Genomic DNA, 18865 nt, shown 5'->3' with positions numbered 1-18865 from the left:
CACGACCATGTATTGACCCTTGGGCTTGAGCTGGGCAATCAGAGTCTCCTCGTTCCCTCCCCTGTCCTTGGAATGTATGCTCTGCCTACCGTTCCCGCTGTGGGAACTGCTTCAAGGACATAGCCTTGAGAGAGTGAGGTATTGTTGAGACCATCTGGATCATATATGTGACTGTCATGTATCCAGGTAAGGCCTCCGTCTAAACTTTTAAGGTTCTGGCAGGTGGGTGTGGAGATCTGCCTGTCCGATGTCCGCCCAAGACAGGCTCCATAAATAAGTTTCCTTGCTTATTATACCTGCCACCTACCAGTCTGGAGTGTTCTGCCTCTTTCTTTGGTCTCTTCTAGTTATCCATATGCAGGGGCCAGTTTGTGAACTACTGTGTAGTTTTGTAATTTATTTGGTAAATTACATTGAATGATCTTGAATGTTAAATCAACCTTGTGTTTTATGGAATAAACCTCACTTAGTTGTGATGTTTTATCCTTTTGAAATATTTCTGGGTTTGGTTTGAGAGTGTTGTAAGGATTTTAGTGCCTAGTTACATGAGGGATATTGGTCTGTAGGTTTGTTTTCTTGTAACATCTTCATCTGGTGTTGGTATCGAGATAATATTGCTTCATAAAATGAGTTAAGATTGTTCTCTCCTCTTCTGTTTTCTGGAAGAATTTGTGTAGAATCAATATTATTTTTTTTCATAAATATTTTGTAGAACTCACCAGTGTAGCCCTCTGAACTTAGTGTTTTTAACAAGGAATTGAATTTATGTAATAGATATAAGCATATGTAGGCCATCTGTTGTTCCTTGAATGGACTTTCATTGTTGGCTTTCAAGGAATTTTACCAATTTTTCCAAGTTGTTGAATTTGTTGGCTAAAGTTGTTCAGAATATTCTTTTATTATCCTTTTCTTGTCTAGGACTTGTAGAGGTAATTCTTTCATTCTTTTCTTTTTTAATTTTTTAATGTTTATTTATTTTCGAGAGAGAGAGAGAGAGAGCGCGCGTGCACGTGCAAGGGGGGAAGGGCAGAGAGAGAGAGAGGGAGACAGAATCTGAAGCAGGCTCCAGGCTCCAAGCTGTCAGCACAGAGCCCTACTCAGGGCTTGAACCCACAAGCCGTGAGATCATGACCTAAGCTGAAGTTGAACGCTTAACTGACTGAGCCACCCAGGTGCCCCGATAATTCTTTCATTTCTTGATTCTGATGTTTTATGCTCTTTTTATCCCTTTTATCTTGATCATTCTAGCAGTGAGTTTGTACATTTATACATTTTATTGATCTTTTCAAGGAACCAGCTTTCAGCTTAGTTACTGTTTTCTAAGTCTGTTTTAAATTTTGTTGATTTCTGCTCATTATTTCTTTCCTTCAACTTACTTTGACTTTGCTCTTTTTTTGTAAAGTTTATTTATTTTTGAGAGAGACAGAGAGAGAGAGACAGAGAGAGAGAGAGAGCATGAGTGAGCAGGGGAGGGGCAGAGAGAGAGGGAGACCGAGGATCTGAAGCAGGCTCTGCACTGACAGCATAGAGCCTGATGCAGGGTTTGAACTTATGAACCCTGATATCATGCTGTGATCGGAAGTCAGATGGCTTAACCGACTGAGCCACCCACGTGCCCCTACTTTACTCTTTTTTTGTTTGTTTGTTTTAAGCTCCTTCAGGTAGAATTGAAGTCCATTGTTTAGAAACCTGTAGTTTGTTCCTGATCTTGAGAGTGGCCTTCCTGGTTTCTTAGTTGAGACACAAGTCCCTATCTCCTCAGTCTTGAAGGTTCAGCGAATTAAAGATTTTGAGCTTCTCGTAGGGTAGTTCTAATTTTAACTTTTTGAGGGACTTCCATATTGTTTTCCAGAGTGGCTGCACCAGTTTGCATTCCCACCAACAGTGTAAGAGGGCTCCCCTTTCTCCACATCTGCGCCAGCATCACTTGTTTCTTGTGTTGTTAAATTTGGCCATTCTGACAGGTGGGAGGTGATGATCTCATTTTAGTTTTGATTTGTATTTCCCTATAACTGAACAATTGCACCAGTAGGTATTTACCCAAAGGATACCAAAATGCTTATTTGAAGGGGCACATGCACCCTGATGTTTATAGCAGCATTATCAACAAGAGCCAAATTATGGAAAGAGCCCAAATGTCCATTGACTGATGTATGGATAAATATGCGGTTTATATACACAATGAATATTACTCAGCCATCAAAAAGAATGAAATCTTGCCATTCACAATGACATGGATGGAACTGGAGACCATAATGCTGGACAAAATAAATCAAAGAGAGAAAAATACCACATGATTTCACTCATATGAGGAATTTAAGCAACAAAACAGATGAACATGGGGGCGGGGAAAGAGACAGAAGCAAACCATAAGATAGACTCTTAACTATGGAGAACGAACTGAGGGTTGCCGAAGGGGAGGTGGATGGGGGGATGGGCTAATGGTGGGCATTAAGGAAGGCACTTGTGATGAGCGCTGGGTATTATATGTAAGTGATGAATCGCTAAATCGTACTCCTGAAACTAATATTACACGATATGTTAACTGAATAGAATTTAAATGAAAACTTGAAACAAGCAAACAACAAAAAATAAAGATTTTGACAACAGAAAATAAAGACCTTGAGCTCTGGCCACGCATTGAGTGGCGTCAAATCTAGCAAGACTTGAGGAGTAGATGGACTGTGTACTGTTGAAGGGTCTTTTCCTTTTGTGTGACTCTGTCCTCTGAACACCTGGAGACGTCGGGAAGGATGGCAATGTGTCTTGCTGGCCCAATCCCCTGCCTTTTTGCACAGTGCCAGAACTCCATTGTTGGGTGGGGAGAACAGGCCTTGTCTTGGGGATCCTTAGTTTCCAGTCTGTTGCAGTCCCCGTGACTGCAAAAAAGTTCTGCTGGTTTGTCTTTCCTCCCCTCGAATTCTTTAGCTTAGACCAAGCCTGATTCTTAGCCAATGTTCAGAATTAGTAACTTATTTTTAGCTTGATCTAGAAGGGCTCTTCCTTGTGTAGAATTTTAATTCATATAGTCTTCATTGTTTTGATGGTTTTAGAAATATAGGTTTTGTAATGTCTCATTTAAAAAAAGTCTGCTTGTTCCACTGGTAGTGTTACCCTGCTCTGACCTACAACAATCTAATTAGGGCAGAATTTCCCCTCCCTTTGGATAATTTATATACAATCAAATGCATCTATTTTAACTGTACAGATTAATGAATTTTGATTTATGTATACTGCCATGTAATTACCACCACAGTCAAGGTATAGAATGGAGAACATCATCCCCAAAGGTCCATGGAATCCATGGAATCATATGGTTTGTACTGACTTCTTTTTTATGTTTGGCTTCTTTCTTCCCACATCTATGCTTTTGCGGTTAATCCATGTTGTGTGGATGTATTTTGTTGCTTTTCGTTGCTGACCAGTATTCTATTGTATAGTATGTTTGTTTACTTGACTATTCATAGACATTTGGATTTTTTCCAGCTTTTGAATATTATCAATAAAGCTGCTACGAACACTTGTATACATATTCTTGTGTGAGAATATGTTTTCATTTCTCTTGGGTGAATATCTAGGCTAGATGGTATGGTAAGTGATATAGAAAGTGGTTTTATAAGGATCTGTGAAACTGTTTTCTAAGGTTCTTGAATGATTTTTACATTCCTTCTAGACATGTATGACAGCTTACTGCCATTTGTTTCAACACTTGTTCTTTTCATTCTTTGTTTGTAATGATTTATTTATTTGAGAGATAGAGAGTGCAGGTTGGGGAGGGGCAGAGAGAGAGGGGGACAGAGGATCTGAAGCAGGTTCTGTGCTGACAGCGGAGCCTGACACCTGGCTCGAACCCACAAACTGTGAGATCACGACCTGAGCTGAAGTCGGACGCTTAACCGACTGAGCCACCCAGGCGCCCCTGTTATTTTCATTCTGTGTTAGCCATTCTATTAGATGTATCTTGATATCTCATTGTGATTTTTAGTTTTTATTTTCCTGAGGACTAATGATGGCAAGCATCTTTTTTGTATGTTCCTTAGCTGGTTTGTATGTCTTCTGTGATGTCTGTTGAAGTATTTTGCTACTTTTTTTTATTGCGCTGTTGTTTCCTTATTACTGAGTACAAAAGTTTTTTGTATATTCTGAATATTAGTCTTTTTTTCAGTTATATGTTTGAGAAATACTTTTTTTATTCTGTTATTTCCCTTTTCATTTTTATAATAAGTGTCTTTCAGATAGAATTTTAAAGTTTTGATGGAACATAAATGACCATTTGCCCCTTTGATTGGTATGTTGCTTTTTTTTTTTTTTTTTTTTTGATGTATCAAAGAAATCCTAGTCTAGTCTATCTCAAGGTCGGAAAGATTTTCTCTTTTGTTTTCTTGTAGAAGTTTTATGCTTTTAGTTTTTATATTTCAGTTAATTGTTGTGTTAGTTATCTGTTTCTTCTGACATACTTTATTGGAAATACTTTCCTTTCCTTTCCATTTCTGTTGAAATGCCTTGGCAACTTTATCAAAAATCAGTTGATCGTACATGTTTGGTCTATTTTTAGACTCTCTTCCTTTCATTTATAAGCCTATTCTTATGTTAATATCACACTATATAGATAACTGGATATTTGAAATCAGATAAATTTTCTCCAACTTTGTTCTTTTTCCAAATAGTTGTGGCTATCCTAAGTTTTTGCCTCTGTGCTGACAGTGCAGAACCTACTTGGGATTCCCTTTTTCTCCCTCTCTCTCTATCCCTCCCACTTACACTCTCTTTCAAAATAAATAAATAAACTTAAAAAAATTAAATAAAGAACCTTGAATTGTAAGATCATGACCTGGGCTGAAACCAAGAGTTGGATGCTCAACTGACTGAACCACCCAAGAGCCCCTTCTGCTAATATTTTAAATCGTTGAGGCACCTGGGTGGCTCAGTCAGCTAAGCGTCCAACTTCGGTTCAGGTCATGATCTCACGGTTCGTGAGTTTGAGCCCCACGTCAGGCTCTGTGCTGACAGCTCAGACCCTGGAGCCTGCTTCGGATTCTGTGTCTCCCTCTCTCTGCCCCTCCCTCACTTGTGCTTTGTCTTTCTATCTCTCAAAAATAAATAAACATTAAATTGTATTTGGTGAATTTTGGATGTTAAAACAAACTTCCGTTACTATGTTGAACCCCACTTGGTCCTGATGGATTGTTAAAAACTTATGTATATATGTATGTATGTATGTATGTATGTATGTATGTATCTATCCATCTATCTATCTTCCTGAGTTTGATTTGCTAATACTTTCCAAGACTTTTACATCTGTGATCATGAGGGAAATTGTTCAGTTTTCTTGTCTGGTATTATCTTTGCCTGGTTTTGTGATGGGATCAAAGCTGATCTCATTAAGTGTATTGGGTGTGTACCTTCCTCTATTTTCTGAAAGAGTTTGTATTGGATTTAATTATTTCTTAAACTTTTGATAGAATTCATCCAGGCCTCAAGTTCTCTTTTTGAGAAGATTTTTAATAAATAATTTAGCCTTTTTGGGGGCATCTTGGTGGCTCAGTCAGTTGAGCACCCAACTTTGGTTCATTTCATGATCTTGCTGTTTGTGAGTTTGAGCTGCTGCAGTCAGCCTGTCAGCATAGATCTCACTTCAGCTCCTCTGTCCCCTCTCTCTGCCTCTCCCCCACTTGAGCTCTCCCCAAAATATATAAATATTAAACAAAAAAAAGAATTTAACTTTTTAAAAGTTAGAATCATTTCATTATTTGGCATTTTATTTAAATGTTGTAGAGTATATGCTTCCATTTCTATTAAATCAAATATTCATACAACATTTTGTTTTGTTTTGTTTTACAGTAAATTTTTAAATATTTATTTATTTATTTTTATTTAGATTCAAGTTAGTTAACATATAGTGTAGTATTGATTTCAGGAGGAGAATTTAGTGATTCATCACTTACATATAATACCTAATGCTCAGCCCAACAGGTGCCCTCCTTAATGCCCATCACCCATTTAGCCTATCCTCCCATCCACCTCCCTCCATCAACCCTGTTTGTTCTCTAGATTTAAGTGTCTCTTATGGTTTGCCTCCCTCTCTGTTTTTATCTTATTTTATTTTTCCTTCCCTTCCCCTATGTTTTGTTTCTTAATTGACACATATAAGTGAAATCATATGTAGAACTTGTCTTTCTCTGATTGATGTATTTCACTTAGCATAATACACTCTAGTTCCATTCACATTATTGCAAATGGCAAGTTTTCATTCTTTTTGATCTCTGAGTAATATTCTATTGTATACATATACCACACCTTCTTTATCCATTCATCAGTCGTCAGATGGATATTTGAGCTCTTTCCATTATTTGGCTATTGTTGATAGTGCTGCTATAAACATTGGGGTGCATGTACCCCTTCAAATCAGCATTTTTGTATCCTTTGGATAAATACCTAGTAGTGCAATTACTGGGTTGTAGGGCAGTCCTATTTTTAATTTTTTGAGGAACCTCCATACTATTTTCCAGAGTGACTGTACCAGTTTGCATTCCCACCAATAGTGCAAAAGAGTTTCCCTTTTTTTGCATCTTCACTAATATCTGTTGTTTCCTGAGTTGTTAATTTTTTTAGCCATTATGACAGGTCTCATTGTGGTTTTGATTTGTATTTCTCTGATGATGAGTGATAATTGGGCATATTTTCATTTGTCTGTTAGCCATCTGTGTATCTTCTTTGGGAAAGTGTCTATTCATGTTCTCTCCCCTTTTCTTCACTGGATTATTTGTGTTTTGGGTGTTGAGTTTGATAGGTTCTTTATAGATTTTGGACACTAACCCTTTGTCATTTCCAAATCTTCTTCCACTCTACCATTTAGTTTTATTGTGATTGTTTCTTTCACTGTGCAGAAGCTTTTTATCTTGATGAGGTCCCAGTAGTTCATTTTTGCTTTTGTTTCTCTTGCCTCAGGAGACATATCTAGTAAGACTTTGCTGTGGCCGAGGTCAAAGAGGTTGCTGCCTGTTTTCTTTTCTAGGATTTTGATGGTTTCCTGTCTTACATTTATGTCTTTTATCCATTTTGAATTCATTTTTGTGTATGGTATAAGAAAATGGTCCAATTTCATTCTTCTGCATGTTGCAGTCCAGTTTTCCCAACACCATTTGTTGAAGAGACTGTCTTTTTCCCGTTGGATATTCTTTCCTGCTTTGGCAAAGATTAGTTGATCATATGATTGTGGGTCCATTTCTGGCTTCTCTATTCTGTTCCATTGATCTATATGTGTGTATTTGGGCCATTACTATACCATTTTGAGGTTTACAGCTTTGTAATACAGCTTGAAGTCTGAGTTGTGATGCCTCCAGCTTTGGTTTTCTTTTTCAACATTACTTTGGCTATTCAGGGTCTTTTGTGGTTCCCTACACATTTTAGAATTGTTTGTTCTAGCTCTGTGAAGAATGCTGGTGTTATTTTGATAGGGATGGCATTAAATGTTTAGATTGCTTTGGGTAGTATAGACATTTTAACAATATTTGTTCTTCTAATCCATGAGCATGAAATGTTTTTCTATTTCTTTTTGTCTTCTTCAGTTTCATTCATAAGCTTTCCGTAGTTTTCAGTGTACAGATTTTTTACCTCTTTATTCCTAGGTATCTTATGGTTTTTGGTGCAATTTTAAATGAGATCAATTACCTGATTTCTGCTTCTGCTGCTTCATTATTGGTGTATAGTAATGCAACACATTTCCATATGTTGATTTTATATCCTGTGATTTTGCTGAATTCATGTATCAGTTCTAGCAATTTTTTGGTGGAGTCTTTTGGGTTTTCCATGTAGAATATCATGTTGTCTGCAGAGAGTGAAAGTTTGACTTCTTCCTTGCCAATTTGGCTGACTTATTTTTTTGTTGTCTGATTGCTGAGGCTAGGACTTCCAGTACTATGTTGAAGAACAGTGGTGAGAGTGGACATCGCTGTTGTGTTCCTGATGTTAGGGGGAAAGCTCTCAGCTTTTACCCATTGAGGATGATGTTAGCTGTGGGTCATTTGTATATGGCCTTTATGATGTTGAGGTATGTTCCTTGTATACCTACTTTCTTGAGGGTTTTTATGAAGAAAGGATTCTGTATTTTGTCAAATGCTTTTTCTGCATGTATCGAGATGATCATGTGGTTCTTACCCTTTCTTTTATTAATGTGGTGTATCACATCGATTGATTTGCGGGTATTGAACTACTCCTGCAGCCCAGGAATAAATCCCATTTGATCATGGTGAATAATTCTTTGAATGTATTTTTGGTTTCATTTTGCTAGTAACTTCTTGAGAATTTTTGCATCCATGTTCATCAGGGATATTGGCCTTTAATTCTCCTTTTTAGTGAGGTCTTTGTCTGGTTTTGGAATCAAGGTAATGCTGGCCTCATAGAATGAGTTTGGAATTTTTCCTTTCATTTCTATTTTTTGGAATAGTTTTAAAAGATTTTGTATTAATTCTTCTTTTAATGTTTGGTAGAATTCCCTTGGGAAGCTGTACAGCCCTGGACCCTTGTTTGTTGGGAGATTTTTTATTATGGATTCAGTTTCTTTACTGGCTATGGGTCTGTTCAAATTTTCTATTTATTCCTGTTTCAATTTTGGTAGTTTATATGTTTCTAGGAATTAAAAAAATTTTTTTTTAATTTAATTTTTTATTTTTTTAAATTTACATCCAAATTAGTTAGCATATAGTGCAACAGTGATTTCAGGAGTAGATTCCTTAGTGCCACTTACCCATTTAGCCCATCCCCCCTCCCACAACCCCTCCAGTAACCCTCAGTTTGTTCTCCATATTTATGAGTTTCTTCTGTTTTGTCCCCCTCCCTGTTTTTATATTATTTTTGTTTCCCTTCCCTTATGTTCATCTGTTTCGTCTCTTAAAGTCCTCATATGAGTGAAGTCATATAATTTTTGTCTTTCTCTGACTGACTAATTTCACTTAGCATAATACATTCTAGTTCCATCCACATAGTTGCAAATGACAAGATTTCGTTCTTTTTGATTGCCGAGTAATACTCCATTGTATATATATATACCACATCTTCTTTATTCATTCATTCATCGATGGACATTTGGGCTCTTTCCGTACTTTGGCTATTGTTGATAGTGCTGCTATAAACATGGGGGTGCATGTGTCCCTTTGAAACAGCACACCTGTATCCTGTGGATAAATGCCTAGTAGTGCAATTGCTGGGTCGTAGGGTAGTTCTGTTTTTAGTTTTTTGAGGAACCTGCATACTGTTTTCCAGAGTGGCTGCACCAGCTTGCATTCCCATATGTTTCTAGGAATTTATCCATTTCTTTCAGATTGCCCAATTTGTTGGCATATAATTTGCTCATAATGTTCTCTTATAATTGTTGCTATGTCTGTGGTATTGGTTGCAACCTCTCCTCTTTCATTTGTGATTTTATTTATTGGGGTCCTTTCCTTTTTCTTTTTCATAAGTCTAACTTGGGGTTTGTTGATTTTGTTAATTCTTTCAAAGATTCAGCTCCTAGTTTCATTGATCTGTTCTACTATTTTTTTGATTTCAATATCATTGGTTTCTGCTCTGATCTTTATTGTTTCCCTTCTTCTGCTGGTTTTGGGTTTTATTTGCTGTTCTTTTTCCAGCTCCTCAAGGCGTAAGGTTAGGTTGTGTATTTGAGACAGTTCTTCATTCTTCAGGAAGGCCTGGATTGCTATATAGTTCCCTCTTATGACCACCTTTGCTGCATCCCAGAGGTTTTGGACTGTTGTGTTTTCATTTTCATTGGCTTCCATGTACTTTTTAAATTTCCTCCTTAATTTATTGGTTAACCTATTCATTCTTTAGTAGGATGTTCTTTAACCTCCAAGTATTTGTGGTCTTTCCAGATTTTTTCTTGTGGTTAATTTCAAGTCTCATAGTGTTGTGGTTAAAAAATAGGCATAGTATGATCTCAAACTTTTTGTATTTGAGAGCTGATTTGTCCCAGTATGTGATCTAGTCTGGAGACTGTTCCATGTGCACTCTAGAAGAATATTCTGCTGCTTTAGAATGACATGTTCTGAAAATATCTGTTAAGTCTATATGGTCCAGTGTGTCATTCAAAGCCATTGTTTTCTTGTTGATTTTCTGCTTAAATGATTTGTCCATTGTTGTAAGTGGGTGTTAAAGTTCCCTATTATTATTGTATTTTTATCAATGAGTTTCTTTATGTTTGTTATTGATTGATTTATATACTTGGGTGCCTTCAAGTTGGGGGCATAAGTATTTCCAATTGTTAGATCTTCCTGATGGATAGACCTCTTAGTTATGATATAATGCCTTTAAGAATTTAGCTCTTTAGATCTTTTCAGAGTTTTGTGTCCTGAGTCAGTTTTGGTATTTCATGTTTTATAAAGTATCGATTTTTTCTAAGTTATCAAGTTCAGTGACAAAATTTCTTCTTTATATTGCTTTATTATTTTTCATTATTGTAAGATCTGTAATGATGTCTCCTCTTTCACTACTGAAATTTATAACATGCATTTTTTCTCTTTTCTTGATCAGTCTAGCTAGCAGTTAATCAATTCTATCAACTTTTTCAAATATACAGATTTTGCTTTTATTGATTTTCTCCATTTTTGTCTGTTTTTCCTTTTATTGATTTTTATTCTAAATTTATTATTTTCTTTCTTCTATTTACTTTGGATATACTTTGCTGTTACTTTTCTAGCTTATTAAGGTAGAAGTTAAGATAATTGATTTTGGATTTTTTTTTCTCTTCTGATATTAGAGAAGCTAAGATAATTTATTATGGATATTTTTCTCTTCTGATATTAGCATTTAGACTTAAAAATTTCCCTCTAAGCACTGCTTTAGCTGTATCCTGCATGTTTTAAAAATGTTTTATTTTGAAATAATTATAGACTCATAGGAAGTTGCAAAAATAATATAAAGAATCCTGTGTATCCTTCACCCACTTACCCCCAAGGTGACATCTTATATAACTGTAGGTCAATATCAAACTTAGGGAATTGACATTGATATCTTGATATATTGACGTTGATACACTGTTAACTAGACCACAGGCATTCAGCTTTCACCATATTTTTTTAAATTAATTTGTTTTCATGTTTATTGATTTTTGAGAGACAGAGATAGACAGAGCACGAGTTGGGGAAGAGCAGAGAGAGAGGGAGACACAGAATCTGAAGCAGGCTCCAGGCTCTGAGCTGGCAGCACAGAGCCCAGTGCAGGGCTCAAACTCACGAACTGCGAGATCATGACCTGAACCGAAGTCGGATGCTTAACTAACTGAGCCACCCAGGCATCCCAGCTTTTACCATATTTTTAACCTGCATCTCTGTGTGTGTGTGTGTGTGTGTGTGTGTGTGTACAATTCTATGCAGTTTTATTCCCTGAATAGATTTTGTGTAATTAATACAACAGTCAAGACACAGAACTGTTCCCTCACCATAAGAGAATTCCCTGTACTTCCTCTTTGTATTCACAGTCATTCTCCATCCCACTCCCTGACCCTGACCCTTGGGAACTACTAATCTGTTCTTTACCTGCATAGTTTTGTCATTTTGAGAATGTTATATAAGTGGAAATTCACATAATATTCAGTGTTTGGGGATTAGCTCCTCCCTAGCCCCAAGTATAATGTTCTTGCAAGTATTTCCAGATTGTTGCAGGCATCAATAGTTTATTCCCCTGTATTGTTGAGTAGTATTACATTGTATGGATTTATCAGAGTTTGTTCAACCACTTACCCATTGAAGGGCATTTGCATTATTTCCAATATTGCTGTTAAGAGTAAAGCTGCTAGGAACGTTCGTGTGTGTGTGTGTGTGTGTGTGTGTATGTAAACAACATTTCATTTTCTGGGACAACTGCTCATGAGTATAATTTCTGGGTCATGTGATGGTTGCAAGTTTAATTAGAAGCTGCCAAGCAGTTTTTCCAGATTTTACATTGCCACTGGAAATTTATGAATATCCGACATTTTTACTGTCTTGTATGTTCATTTTCAGTCAGTTAAAAATATTTTCTAAAATTCCTTATAGTATCTTCTTTGTCTCTGGGTCTTTTAGAAATGTGACATTTCACTTACAGATATTTAGAGTTTTTCTATATACTTCTTTTGCTGATTTCTAATTTAATTTTTTGTTGTTAGAAAATATATTTTGTATTATTTTTAAACTTTTACTTCACTTGAAATTAGTTTGTATTCTTCAGTTATTGGCTGGGGTGTTCTAAAAGTTTTAATTAGGGGTGCCTGGGTGGCTAACTTGGTTAAGTGTCTGACTGTTGGTTTTAACTTAGGTCATGATCTCACAGTTCGAGACCCACATTGGGTTCTACACTGGCAGTGTTGTACCTGCTTGAGATTCTCTCTCTCTCTCTCTCTCTCTCTCTCCCTCCCTCCCTCCCCCTCCCTCCCTTTCTCTCTTTGCCTCTCCCCTGCTTATGTACACTCTTTCTCACACTCAAAATAAGTAAATAAACTTTAAAAATAAAAGTTTTAGTTAGGAAATTGATTGGTGGTATTAAGTCTTCTTTTGTCAATTTCATGTCTATTTGCTTTATTTCCTTCAGAGAGAGGTGTGTTGTCTTATTTCTATTTTTAATTCTGTCAGGTATTGTGTACATTCACATGTGGGATTAGTGTGTCTTAATAGATTGACATTTTTATCACTATAAGATGTCCTTCTTTGTCTCTGGTTAGTGTTTTGTATCTAGTATATCTTTTTCTATTCTTTTTCTTTTAAGGTATTCGTGTCTTTATTTAAACTGGGTTTTATTAGAGATAGCATATTGTTAGGGATTGTTTTTCACGCTGTCTTTGCCTTTTTACTGGAATGTTTTGGCCATTTACATTGATTGTAATGCAATTATTATATGATAATTTTTATATCATTGGGTTTAAATCTACTATCTTGCTATTAAAATTTTATCTGTTTATTCCTCTCTCTTGTCTATTAGAAAAGAAGGTATTTGTATTTTTCATATTCCACCTTATCTCCAACACTGACAATTCCTATCTGTTTTAATTTTTGTTTCTATTGTTTTGTTATTTTTTTTTTGGTGGTTAATTACCTGGTATCATTTTAATTCCTTCTGAAGAAATTCCTCTAACATCTCTTGTTGCTTAAGTTTGCTGGTGACAAATTCTTTCAGTTTTTGTGTATCTGAAAATGACCTTATTTCTCCTTAATTTGGAAGAAAATTTTTTGGACGTAAAATTTTAGGTTAACAGTCTTTTTTTCAGCACTTAAAATTTTTTCATCCATTGTGTTTTGGGTGTATAATTTATGATAAGACATCTGTGCTAATTCTTCTATTTCTTCCTCTTCAATTACTCTTTGATATCTCAGTATGATTTTCATTGTGTTTCTCTTTCTTAAATTTCATTAAGTGTTTTCAATATGTGGGTCTATTGGTTTTATTAAATTTGGAATATTATCTGGTGTTTTATGACATTTCTTCAAATATATGTATATATATATATATATATATATATATACACACATATATATTTGTGTGTGTACTTTCCTCTTCACTTCTGGAACTTCTGTTTATGTTATACTACTTGATATCCCACAGGTAACTGGGGCTCTTTCTTCCTAGTCTTTTTTATCTCTGTGTTTCACTTTGGGTATTTTCTTTTTTTTTTTAATTTTTTTTTTTAACGTTTTATTTATTTTTGAGACAGAGACAGAGCATGAACGGGGGAGGGGCAGAGAGAGAGGGAGACACAGAATCGGAAGCAGGCTCCAGGCTCTGAGCCATCAGCCCAGAGCCTGACGCGGGGCTTGAACTCACGGACCGCGAGTTCGTGACCTGAGCTGAAGTCGGCCTCTTAACCGACTGAGCCACCCAGGTGCCCCTCACTTTGGGTATTTTCTATCTCTGTGTTGCCAATACCATTTCTTCTGCCTAATTAGCTGTTAATCTCATTTATTGAAATTTTCATTTCCAACCTATATGTATTTATTTCACCTCCATAAGTTCTATCTGGTTCTTTTTTAAATCTTCTGTTTATCTCCTGCTGTGTTCATGTAGCCTTTGAAATACTTGTACATATGCATAATAGTTGTCTTAAAATCCTTATTTGGACAGTTCATCATCTCTGCCTTTCAGAGTCTGTTTCTCTTGACTGTTCTTTCTCTTGTTTTTGGTCACCATTTTTGTTTATTTGCTTGTTTGTTTCTTTGTAGGTCCAGTAACATTAATTGGATGGTAGACATCATAAATATTACAGTAAGTGTCTGGATTTTGACTTTTTTTATTTTTATTTTTTTTTAAATTTTTTTTTTCAACCTTTTTTATTTATTTTTGGGACAGAGAGAGACAGAGCATGAACGGGGGAGGGGCAGAGAGAGAGGGAGACACAGAATCGGAAACAGGCTCCAGGCTCCGAGCCATCAGCCCAGAGCCTGACGCGGGGCTCGAACTCACGGACCGCGAGATCGTGACCTGGCTGAAGTCGGACGCTTAACCGACTGCGCCACCCAGGCGCCCCTTGACTTTTTTTAAAAATAAGAATGTTAGACTTTGTTCTTTCAGACAGATGGGTTACTTGTGGATTGCCTTGATATTTGTTAAGGTTTAATTTTAAGTTTTTTTGGGTTGAGTATGTTTTACTCTAGGGCTAATTTAGCTCCATTATTGAGGTGCAGCCCTACTGCTGTTTCTTTTTGTTGCTCTGGTAGTTCAGCTGGGGCTTTCAACTAAGGCTGGTCAAAACTGTAAATGTCTCTCAATGCTTTATTAAGCAATTAAAAATGTTTATTTTATAATTCTCTGGTCAGTTTTCCCCCCTCATGTCATTGACTTTCTTGTGTTGCTTAGAATTTGGCAACAGATGGAGGGGACCTCCGTGCAGATTTTTGGAGCTCTTTTTATGAGTGGCTCTTCTCTTCAGAGCCTTTCTACATATCTCCTCTTCACAATCTCCAACTGCCTCAGCCTCCCTGAGCTCTGATGTGTTTCCCCAGCTCAGTATGCTGTGATGTTCTGCTTGAGTTCCCCCCCTGCCATGCAGTCTCGAAAGTCCTTTTTTTTTTTTAATGTGTATTTATTTATTTTGAGACAGAGAGTGGGAGGGAGAGCAGAGGAGGGGCAGAAAGAGAGAGAAAGAATCCTAAGCAGGCTCCACACTGTCAGCACAGAGCCTGACTTGGGGCTTGATCCCACAAACTGTGAGATCATGACCTGAGCCAAAATCAAGAGCTGGATGCTTAACTGACTGAGCCACCCAGGTGTCCCAGTGGAAGGTACTTTTATTACGACAGTCAAGGAAATTACATGGCTTTGACTCTCTTTTGCAGCCTGTTGTCTGAAATCAGTTGTTTCATATGTATTTTTTTTCCCAGTTTTCTGGTTTACAGCAAGAGGATAAGCCCTATCCTGGTTACTTCATCATGGGCATAAGCAAAATTCTCTTTCCTTTTTATAAAAAGTTTTTCTTATTTTTTAGAATTGTAAAATACCTATGACATAAGGTTCACCATTTTAACTATTTTTAAGTGTATAGCTCAGTGGCATCAAGCATACGTGTACGGTTGTGCAACCATGACCACCATCCATCTCTAGAGCTCTTTTCATCTTGGAAAACTGAACGTCTGTACCCATTAAATAATAACTGGCCATTTCCCCCTGCTGCCAATGTGTAGAAACCACCATCCTACTTTCTCTCTGAGTGTGACTGCTCCAGGCACTTCATATAAATGGACTTGTATAGGATTTTTCCTTTTGTGACTGGTTTATTTCACTTCTTTTTATTTTTATTTTTTAATTTAATTTTAGTTTTAATTTTATTTTTTTAAGCCGCTTTATTGATGAATGATTGACATACAAAAAGCTATACATATTTAATGTACACAAATTGGCGAGTTTAAGATGCGGCTGTTTTTTTGTTTTGTTTTATTTTTTTAATTTACATCCAAGTTAGTTAGGATCTAGTGCAACAATGATTTCAGGAGTAGATTCCTTAATGCCCCCTACCCACTTAGCCCATACCCCCTCCCACAAACCGTTTAGCAACCCTCTGTTTGTTCTCCATATTTAAGAGTCTCTTATGTTTTGTCCCCCTCCCTGTTTTTATATTATTTTTACTTCCATTATGTTTCATCTGTTTTGTATCTTAAAGTCCTCATATGAGTGAAGTCCTATGATATTTGTCTTTCTGACTAATTTCGTTTAGCATAATACCCTCCAGTTCCATCCATGTAGTTGCAAATCGCAAGATTTCATTCTTTTTGATTGCTGAGTAATACTCCATTGTATGTATATACCACATCCTCTATATCCTTTCATCCATTGATGGACATTTGGGCTCTTTCCATACTTTGGCTATTGTTGGTAGTGCTGTTATAATCATTGGGGTGCATGTGTCCCTTCAAAACAGCACACCTGTATCCCTTGGATAAATACCTAGTAGTGTAATTGCTGGGTTGTAGGGTAGTTCTATTTTTAATTTTTTGAGGAACCTCCATACTGTTTTCCAGAGTGGCTGCACCAGTTTGCATTCCCACCAACCGTGCAAAAGAGTTCCTCTTTCTCTGCATCCTCGCCAACATCTGTTGTTGCCTGAGTTGTTAATGTTAGCCATTCTCACAGGTGTGTGGTGGTATCTCATGGTGGTTTTGATTTGTATTTCCCTGATGATGTCACTTCCTTTAATTTTTAAAGAAAGTATATCATTTTGGGTTTTGATTGTAATGTTAAGATGATGGTTTGCAATACTCTGAATGTTGAAGCCAAAAAACAACTGATGCTGGCAGAGTGGGAGGGAGATGTTGGTGTGTGTGTGTGTGTGTGTGTTTTTAATTTATTATTTTTTTTGTGGAGGGATAGACTTTTGTTTTTATTTCATAGCTTGACATGCACTTAACTGCATGTAAAATTTTTTATAAATGTTAAGGATGAAGAATATAGCACTGCCCACTCGTATTCTTTTGGCTAAAAGGACACTGTATGTTCACTGAACTCAGTGGTTGTCCATTTCTCTTATGACTTAAACTTAGGTCTTTCTCTGCAAGTGACACCATCAGAACCGATCAAGTTTCATTAATTCTTCTATCTTAATTACACATACTTCTGCAGGACCTTATTTTCAAAAAGCTTTCATGCAAAGAACTTTGCTGATTCTCATGATAGCCCTCTTTAAGACATAGCATAACCTCCTTGGAGAATTCTGTCCTGATTTCCCATCCAGTATAGAATTTGCTATTCCATTATAGTATTCTATGTACTTGTCTATGATCTCTTATGAAAATCCAGTGTACCTACAAGTTCTATTCCCTAGATCTCCTTACTTTGCTGTATCTAACCCAGACTAGAGATTCATTTAAGGAAGAAAAGGCACCATTATCCTCAATTATAGGTGAAGTTAGTGACTCACCTAAGTCTCAGGCCTACATTTATTGTCTCCAATTCCTTCCCATTCATTCTTGAGCCCACTGCATCTGGGTTTTTTCCCTATTATTTCTCAAAAACAGCTTCATCAGAATCACCAAAGACCACTTTGACTTTGTCAAATCCAGTGGTCAAGTTTCAGTCTTCCTCTTGCTTGACTTTTCAGCAGCATCTGAATCCAGGTTTTTGCTCCTTTCTCCTTAAAACACTTTTCTTTACGGGGCATCTGGGTGGCTCAGTCGGTTAAATGTCTGACCTTGGCTCAGGTCATGATCTCACAGTTTGTGGGTTCCAGCCCCGCATCGGGCTCTGTGCTCGCTGCCTGCTCAGAGCCTGGAACCTGTTTCGGATTCTGTGTCTCCCTCTCTCTCTGCCCCTCCCCCACTTGTGTTCTGGCTCTCTCGCTCCCTCTCTCTCTCAAAAATAAATAAACATTAAAAAAAGAAAGAAAGAAAAACACTTTTCTTTACTTGGCTTCTAGGACACACTTCTAACTTTTCTCCTAGCTCTTGATTGCTTCTTCTCAATATGTTTTTGCTGGCTCCTTTCCAAATCCCAGTGGTCATTGGAGAGCCCAGAGGTTACTGTTCTCTTTCTACCTCATTCCCTCACTGATCTCACCTGGTTTCGTGGCTTTAAATACCACCTATACCCTGATGACTTTAAATACATCTTTCCAGCCTGAACCCCAGTCCCTGAACTCCAGGCTCATATTCATCTCCATACCTAACACTGCTGTTTATCTGTATCATGGGCATTTCTAACTTCACACTTGAAAAACAACTCAATCATCACTCTTTCTCCCTACCTGGCTCCTTCCTCAGCCTTCTCTATATCCATTGGTGGCAACTCCATTTTCCCACTCATCAGGCTAAAGCCCTGGGAATCATCTTTGACTCCTTGGTTTCTCTCATGCCCGACGTCTGCAAATTTTGTCTGCACTTTCTTGACAATATATTCAGGATTTAACTACTTCTTACCACCTGTACTGCTATCAGCCTGGCCCCTAGCCACCTTGATCTTTCACCTGGATAATTTCATTAGTCTTTAACGGGTCTCTTTGCTTCAGTTTTTGTCTAGTTACAGGTGATTATCCCCACAGTGGCCAGAATGATCTTTCTCAAAGTGTATATCAACTTCCCTTTCTGGGAGAATGGAGTTGATGTGCTTCCCCTGTTTTTCCCACTAAGTGAAACTAAAGACCTTGGACGTTATGTATAAAACAAATGCAGAGTCTGACAAAGGATGAGAAGGAAGACCAGCTAGGGGCCTCAGAACACAAGGAATGACATGACAGTGATTTCTCTGAGTGTTCTTTTAAACACCCTAGCCTCAAACTCGAGAAGCTGGTAACCCATAAATACCATGAGTGTAGAAAACGGAAACAAACCAACAAAGAAACAAAGAAACAAACAAACAAAAAAAATGCAACAGAAGTCTTCTTCCTCCAGCCAAAGGGCCAGGAAAGAGACAACACAGC

The 18865-nt window shown here is 37.1% G+C and overlaps 1 protein-coding gene across 17 annotated transcripts in view; it reads left to right on the top strand.

Annotated features, from left to right (window-relative positions):
- PCBP3 (poly(rC) binding protein 3) overlaps positions 1 to 18865 on the top strand; it is a 266704-nt gene that overhangs the window by 35967 nt on the left and 211872 nt on the right. For 15 of the 17 annotated variants that reach the window (XM_049627695.1, XM_049627704.1, XM_049627703.1 and 12 more), the window contains exon 2: positions 14184 to 14226. The exons of the other annotated variants lie outside the window; for them this stretch is intronic. The gene's annotated coding sequence lies outside the window, so the exon portion shown is untranslated. The remainder of the gene's footprint in view (positions 1 to 14183; positions 14227 to 18865) is intronic. 17 annotated transcript variants of the gene reach the window in all.

Source organism: Panthera uncia, chromosome C2, assembly GCF_023721935.1.
Source record: "Panthera uncia isolate 11264 chromosome C2, Puncia_PCG_1.0, whole genome shotgun sequence".
In the NCBI taxonomy this organism is placed as follows: Eukaryota; Metazoa; Chordata; class Mammalia; order Carnivora; family Felidae; genus Panthera; species Panthera uncia.
Note: the sequence above shows the minus strand (reverse complement) of the source record. Positions and strands in the feature narration are given on the sequence as shown.